A 7,704-nucleotide genomic window follows, 5' to 3' on the forward strand; every position below is an offset into this window, starting at 1 on the left:
CTCTTTCTTCATGCATCCAGAGATTGCTTTGAGCCTCTGAAATGTGTGTGTTTGGGGCAGGTTACACATGTCTTAAAGAAATCAACAAGCCCTGGGGGCTGTTATTCGTCATTCCATGACGAGATCACATTAAAGCGCCAGATCCCATGATTCGTTTAAAACCTAGCCAGTTTGTAAACAAATGTGCTTGTCCCTGATGTTGCTCACCAAACATCTCTCTCTCTTCACTGGCTGGCACGTGATTAGGACTGTGCTTCTTGGTATCCTGCGTGGGATGCCAAGAAGGTGGGGCCGTGTCACCAGCTCTGGCCAGCGAGTTGTGAACAGAAGGGGCATGCACGATTTCCAGTCCCAGACATTGGTTTGCTAATGCAAGAAGCATTCTTTTACCCTGATAGGATGACTGGCAACTTTCAAGACAGTAAATGCTCTGCCAGCCAAGGTCCCAAGTTTCTATGATGGGCAGAGCCTCCTCTGCTGGCCAGCACTGGAAATGCAGCACGATGAGGTATCAACCTTGGCTGTTTCAAGCCACTGAGCTTTGGAGTTGTTTGTTATTGCAGCATAATCCAGCCTATCCCTACTGATTTAGCAAGGTACTGCCATATTTATTTGAGAGGAAAGAGAAAATAAAAGAGTTTGGGCAATCCTACATGTGCAGAGAGCCCCAGTATGGAGCTGACATACTGGGATACCTGTGAGAAGACAACCTTGGGCCAGCTGTTTCTGGTGGCTACATTAAGCTGTTTCACATTTCATTTATATTGATCAGCACCAGTTGAGTTGTAAATTTAATCATTTTGTCTGGTGGGTAGTGATTCTGTCCAGAAGGATCATCTCTGTTTATAGTTAACTCAATACTGCAGCGGGCTGTCATGTTAAATACAGGCCCTCTGTGCTTAAAAAGAAAAAGGAACTTCCTGGAGGCCAGGTTGAATGGAAGCAATGTGTCAGTGATGGGCTGATGTTGTGCCACATCACTCTAGGGGTCAGGAGCCGGGGAGCCATTTTCCAACACCAAAACCAGATCCCTCTGCATACGTGCAATCAGCCAGGTTCCTACCTGGAAGCAACTGGTCCTGGTGTGATGCATGTGGGAAAGAGGAGGCAGGTGTGCTTTGGGGAACTGTTCCCACGGGCTGCCCCTTTTCAGCACAGAGAGGCAGTGTCTCATACCCAGAGAAACAAGCCCTTAAGTCTCTCCTTGGCGATCAAGGACTTCTGGGAAGGAAGTCATGACACGGGGCTTGGCAAGTTCCCTAAAGTGGGAGCTTAACTGCCCCCCCCCCGCCATAGATGAAAATGGAAGTCAGACTAAGGAGGAATGAGTGTCGTCCATAGGAGGCAACAGCAAATCCCTCTGACCCTGGGACACCCATGGCCCAGCATCCCTGCTAGTTTAGTGCCCTGGACTCAAAGGAGGGAGAAGTGAAGTGTTCCCCTGCAGATCCACAAAGCAGACAGGTGGGGATCTGGGCACATGCTCTCTGGGGTCCTTTATGCTGCCCTCCAAGATAAGGACAAAGACTGAATAGCCTGCATTGAATTTTATGGGATGCATACAAACCAGGAGGGCCAAGCACCACTGAAAAGGGAAAAGGTGGGATTGGACTCACCACCCAAACCACCTTTTCCTTTGGATTTTGGTTCCAGCCCAGGGAAGGTAGGGGTCCAAGGACAAGACAATTTATTTCAGTTTGGGAAGGACACACTGTGGGTGATTCAGGACCTCTGGTCCCAGCCTGTGAGGACCACCCACTCTGCTTGAACGGACTGTCAGCTTTGCAACCAACACCAAAACGAGGGCGTGGAGGCAGGAGGGAAGAGGAGGGAGGTGATGGCAGGGCAAACTCCACCCCAGCCAGAGGCGGAGCGAGAGGGTGGAGGAGGGCAGTAGGGGAGGTGAGAGGGGAGCCAGGCAAGTTGGGGAGCAGCCCCTGCATCTACAGTTGTGACAGCACCTCCTGTTGCTGACCCACATGGGCCCTTCAGACAGCAGACGGCATTTCAGGGCACAGCCTTGAGGGAGGGACAGGAATTCTCAGTCTAACAGGAGATGATGTGACCAGAGCCAGTGGCATTCTGAGTTTTGATTCTATCGCCACCCCACAATCTTAGTTACAGCTCTGAGTCAGAACAAAGAACTCTGTCTGACTGATTCAAGACTGGCCTTGGTTGGAGTATAACAAATCAAACCATTTGTGAGCTGAGCTTGTAGCTAAGGTGCTTCTTACAAGGGCAGGCAGGGGTACCCGTTCTTACTTATCTTTGCATTGCTTCCCCATACAGGCCCACCTCCACATCAGACAACATTGGCATCCATTTTGCCAGGGTTCAGAGGGTGCAACCCCTTCTTTTTCTGGATAACAAGAGGCAAGAAGCTCAGTGCATCTGCTCCCTGGGTCCATGCACATGCCTGCTTAGCAGTCTGCTGCTCTAAACACTTTCCTTCCAGAGGGAGGAAGGGAAGGATGCAGCAGTGGAGTGACCCACCCTGTGCACCAATTCAGCCAACCTGGCTGCACAGTGATGCTGCTGCCCTGCAGAGCTCCCTGCCTTCCTCAGCCCAGAAGAAACTTTATCTCATCCCTGGGACTCCAGGAGCCCTAGAATTCATGGAAAACCCATGTCCTTTAGGAGGGACCCATCCTATTTTGTGGCTCAGACACAGCACGAGGTAAAGTCTAGAAACAACACTGGCAGTGACCCCTTTTAAATGAGAAAGAGCCATGGAGCACTAAAAATACACTTCAAGTCAGAAAACATGACTTCACACCAAGTCTAATCTGCCAACAACTAGCAAAAAAACCAACAAAAATCAGATTTGTTCCCTGGATCTAATTTTTTTTTAAGGGGGAAGTTATAAGTGATAGCTCTTATCACTAAGTAATAATCTTGGAAAATATAGATGATATATCTTTTAGATTTTGAAGTCAGGGAGGATTTCTTAAATAAGACATCAAAAGTGGTCATTATAAAAGATAAGATGGATAATTTTGACTGCATTATAATTAAGAACATTTCTCAAAAGCCACCATAAAGAAAGTGGAAAGAATTCATGAAATACAACCAACAAAGGATTAGTATCAAGCATGTATAAAGAACTCCTAGAAATCAATAAAAAAGCACAAATAATACAATGGGAAATTAGATAGGAGACATGAACCACCATATCATGGAAGAGAAAATACAGCAAGAAAATATATAAAAACATGTTCAGCCTCAAAGTGATAAGAGAAATGTGAATCAAAGCCACAATGATTATGCCCACTCAATTATCAACAATTTAAAAAGTTTGACGGTACCAAGTGTTAGAGAGGATGGGGATCACACGATCTCTTACTCATTGATTGTAGGAGGGTAAATTGGTCTAACGCCACTGGAAAACACTTTGGCACTAATTCTTAAAACTGAACATCCACATACCTTGTGGCCCAGGAGTTCCACTCCTAAGTGGCAAAAACTCTTGCTCAGGTTTATAGGCTCAGTGAAGATGTAAACAAAAGTACACGGCAGACCCATTCACATAACCTGGGAACAGACAAGTCCCTACAGGCAGGAGAATGGCTGAATCTGCTGTAGAACACGCTGATGGCATATTACACAAGAGCCAAAGTGGATGAACTACATCTCAGCATCTATTAGTTGAAAAAAATAAATTACAAATGATTACATATAGTATAATACCCTTTTTATAAAGTTAAAATCCAGCTAAAGCCAAGAGATAAAGAATCTAAAAAGGAAAGTAAGGGAGTGATGAATATGGATACCTTGGTAGAGGAAGGCAGGAAGCGGGTAGGGAGAGAGGAGCCCACAGGTGGACATAGCTGATTCTCATGATCCTAGTTTTCGAATTGAGTGGTGGGGTAGGGAACTTACTGTATTATTTTGAATGAATGAATGATGCCATACAGGAATCAATGATGAGAGCCTATCATAAACAAGGACATATCATAAACAAGGACATATCATAAACAAGGACAGACCTTCTGTGCAGGTGAAATTAAAAACAAAAGAAGCAAAAAAGACTGAGACCTTTCAGGGATTTACATTAAAACAAAATAACTTTCCCTTTCCAAGCCCCCGAGACAAATGCACATCTTAATCTCCCACCCAGAGGTTGCAAGCTGGCAGTTCGTGGGCCACACAAGGATGTTTGGCCTGCACAAGGATTTTTATTATTACTTTACAATATTGGGAACTCTCATGTAAAAATCAAATTTCTGGCTTCTCTTGAAAAAAATCATAATATGGGGCCCACATTCCCACATGGTGAATGTGTCGGTGCCAAGCAGTAGCTGTCCCCTACAAAAGGACAGTCTCCCCACTTCCCTACAAGCTCTACCACTCCCCATCACCTTACGCAGCCTGCTGTATGCAGATACACAGTCTGTGAGCACCTGCAGGAAAATGAGTATGCACCCAGGTCCTTTGCCATCTCCATCCTGCCTCTCCCCTCAGCAGCCTCTGACAGCTGTGGTCACTTACAGGACCAGAAAGCAGCCATTCAGAATGCTCCTCAAAGAGGCTGAAGCAAGAGAAGGTTCAGGGTTCACCAGAATCCCATTCCCAAAGCAGGTAATGGATGTTTTCAAGTACCATGTATCCAGTTTTTTATTTAAGCACACAGCAAAGTTCAACTGGATTGCAGAAAAGCTGAGTTTTCTTTTCCTTGCAAATGCTAATTTTTCTGTGCCTTTTGTTTTTAGTAAATTATAGTATACAGAATTCTCCATTTTGCTCTGGAAGGTCTGCGGTATGTCTGCAACACAATCTACCAACATACTTTATGTAACTAATTCGGTTTGCAGCTGAACAGATTCCTGCTTCTTGAACACCAAAAGCCTTGGTCTTGTTATTCCAGCTCCCTCCACTCACCCAGCTCTAAGCACTTCCACGGTGAAAGTTTGATCCCTCCACCACCACCTTCCACAGCTTCCCCGAACTGGGCCCTCACAGATCATCGGTGCTTTTAACTAAGGCAGAGCACAGTCACTTTTCAGAACGTTAATTCCCATAAAATGGAATGTCAGTTTTACACAGAAGGCTCTCCTTTATCAGCAAAAACTGATTCCATTTAACTGATTAATTGTCCTTAGAACTGTCAAGGCTTCCAGACTAGAGGTGATGGCGGGGGAGGACACAGTGTTGTGATGTGGGCACTCCTGGACTGGGGAAGCCAGGAGATTACAAATGCACAAATAATTAATTCAAATCAATACAATGAGGGGTTCAGGCTGAGAGACATTCAATTATATTGTTCAAAGAGAAGATGCTCATCTTTAGCTAGTCTGCTCCATGCTGCAAATGATAGAACATTTTTAATTTGTACGGCAGGGATGTTAATCTTTTGCCGTGTAATCCAGTCCTTGAGGCACACCATGAATATGTGGCACTGAGTGCATGAGGCTCTCCGAGGAGGGCACTCAATCAAGCCAGCGTTGTCTTCCCTGCCTGTCTCTTTATCTCAATCTCTCAACACTCAGTTAGGAAATATACGATAAGCTAATAGATGATGGATGACAGATGGATGGATGGATGGATGGATGGATGGATGGATGGATATGGAGGCAGAGATAGAGATAGAAATTTTCAAAAATTATCAGACACAAAACCCCCCAACCATAAACAGTTTATGACTTCCAGATTTTGCCTGATCCAGTAGCACAAATAAATCCCAGAGGAATTATTCACATCCCAAAAGGAATCACTTTAGAATTCCTTTAAGTAGCAAGCTTCTGTAGCATGTTTAAAATAGCATTTGAACCCCAACTTTATTACACAGAGAAAGTGAAGCACGCTGCAAATATTAGGTTTGGAAGGTTATACATCAAGGAGTTAAAAGTTTATGTCTCCACGATGGGTGGGATGATGTATAATTTAATGCCTGACTGTGAGGTTCAACTTTTCTGTGATGAACATTTATTACTTCTGTAATAAGATAAAAGCAATAAAATATTTTTAATTAAAGAAAAGACAATTTCACACACACACACACACACACACACACACACACACACAGAGGAAGATTCAATTATGAAGGTGTAACTTCCCAGTGGTTTTCAGAAGAACGTTTACTCTATGGAGAGGCTCTGCAGGAATGTAATTTTTCTCACACCTGGCTCCTTGGTGGCTGAGAGTGGAGCAGATAGCTGAGGCAGGGAGCCTGAGGCACACCTGGGGTGGGTGATCTACTACACCTGCCACCAGCAAAAATGGATCTGTTTGGCCTAAGCAGGAGAGAGGTGGCAAACAGGACTCAGAGGAAGGGGAGTTTAGGGATGTGGGGTGTCCTGGGGGCCAGGGGCCCACAAGGTCTGCAGGGCCTGGACATTAGCTACTTGTATTCGTTCAACAAACACATTGATTATTATTCTGTAAACTGCCCCATATAGCAGAAAGAGACGAATACGGAAGGATTCACCCCCACCCTATAAAGGAGCTGGTGGTCCAGCAGGAGGGATAACACATCCACAGTTAACTGGAATTTAAGTTGGACCATGATAAGCACAGAAATGGGGTAGAAAGGGGCCCCGAGAGAGGAATAATTAATTGCAAGGAGGTGTTGGGGAGGGATAGCAAGGACTCATCAAATGTTAGTGGAATTGAATTGAAGTGGCATTTGAGCTGAGACTTATGAGGCCTCCCTCCCTCTCCCCAGTGCTTGGAGAGTCCTATTAGACCAGACACAGATGGATTTCCCCTACCACCAGAGCTGCTGTCATTTGGGCAAAACTCAGTGCTTTTTCACAAATGGCTGTCACCAGAAGTAGAGGCCTTATTACATCTCTTTCCAAGATGTGTTGAGATATGGAAACAAGAACCAGTGAGTCTCAGGGTGACTGAGCAAAAGGCAGCCATGTGGGGGTCTCAGAGCCCACTCACGAGCATGGGTCTGGACAGGGCTGTGACAGGCAGCAGGTGCAGAGTTGAGTCAGGCACAGGGAGTGGGACCTGTTCTGAGCCATTCTAAGCAGGCGGTGCCTGGGAGAGACAGTGCTGCACCGCATGAATCAGAAGGCACCTATAATGAGGGAGACAGATGTGGTGGAAGCCAGGCACACCATAAATCAAAAATAACAAGGAAAACTCCAGTCAAATAAGACTGAAGAAACGTCAGCTCTTCTGCTCTTAGCTTTGCCAGAGCCGGCCAGTCTGTGCACAAAGACTCACCTGGGAAGACAGAAACGTGAGCCACGTGGAAATTTTGCAAATGAATAGGCAGATCCAGGTCCAAAGGATGTATTTGTTGCCTTTGTAGAAAACTAACATCAGTCAAATAAATGAGAAATTTGCCACTTCCTTCCTAAATTTTATAAGATAGGGACTAAGAAAATGATCTATCAGGCAGGAAATATTTCAGCAGTTGGTTTTTATTTATTAAAGAGCTGCACGGTGTTTGGCATGCTACAGTGTGCATTTTCTACAAAATAGAAATCGTAGAAAGAAGTCCATAAAACTGGAGAGAAAACTCAGAGATTTTTGTCCTTGCTTATTAATATAAATAAGTTCTCGTTCTTCCCTGGTGGCGCAGTGGTTGAGAGTCCACCTACCGATGCAGGGGACATGGGTTCGTGCCCCAGTCCGGGAAGATCCCACATGCCGCGGAGCAGCTGGGCCCATGAGCCATGGCTGCTGAGCCTGCGCGTCCAGAGCCTGTGCTCCACAACGGGAGAGGCCACAACATTGAGAGGCCTGCGTACC

The sequence above is a fragment of the Lipotes vexillifer genome, unplaced genomic scaffold (assembly GCF_000442215.2).
Source record: "Lipotes vexillifer unplaced genomic scaffold, Lipotes_vexillifer_v1.1 scaffold182, whole genome shotgun sequence".
NCBI lineage: Eukaryota > Metazoa > Chordata > Mammalia > Artiodactyla > Lipotidae > Lipotes > Lipotes vexillifer.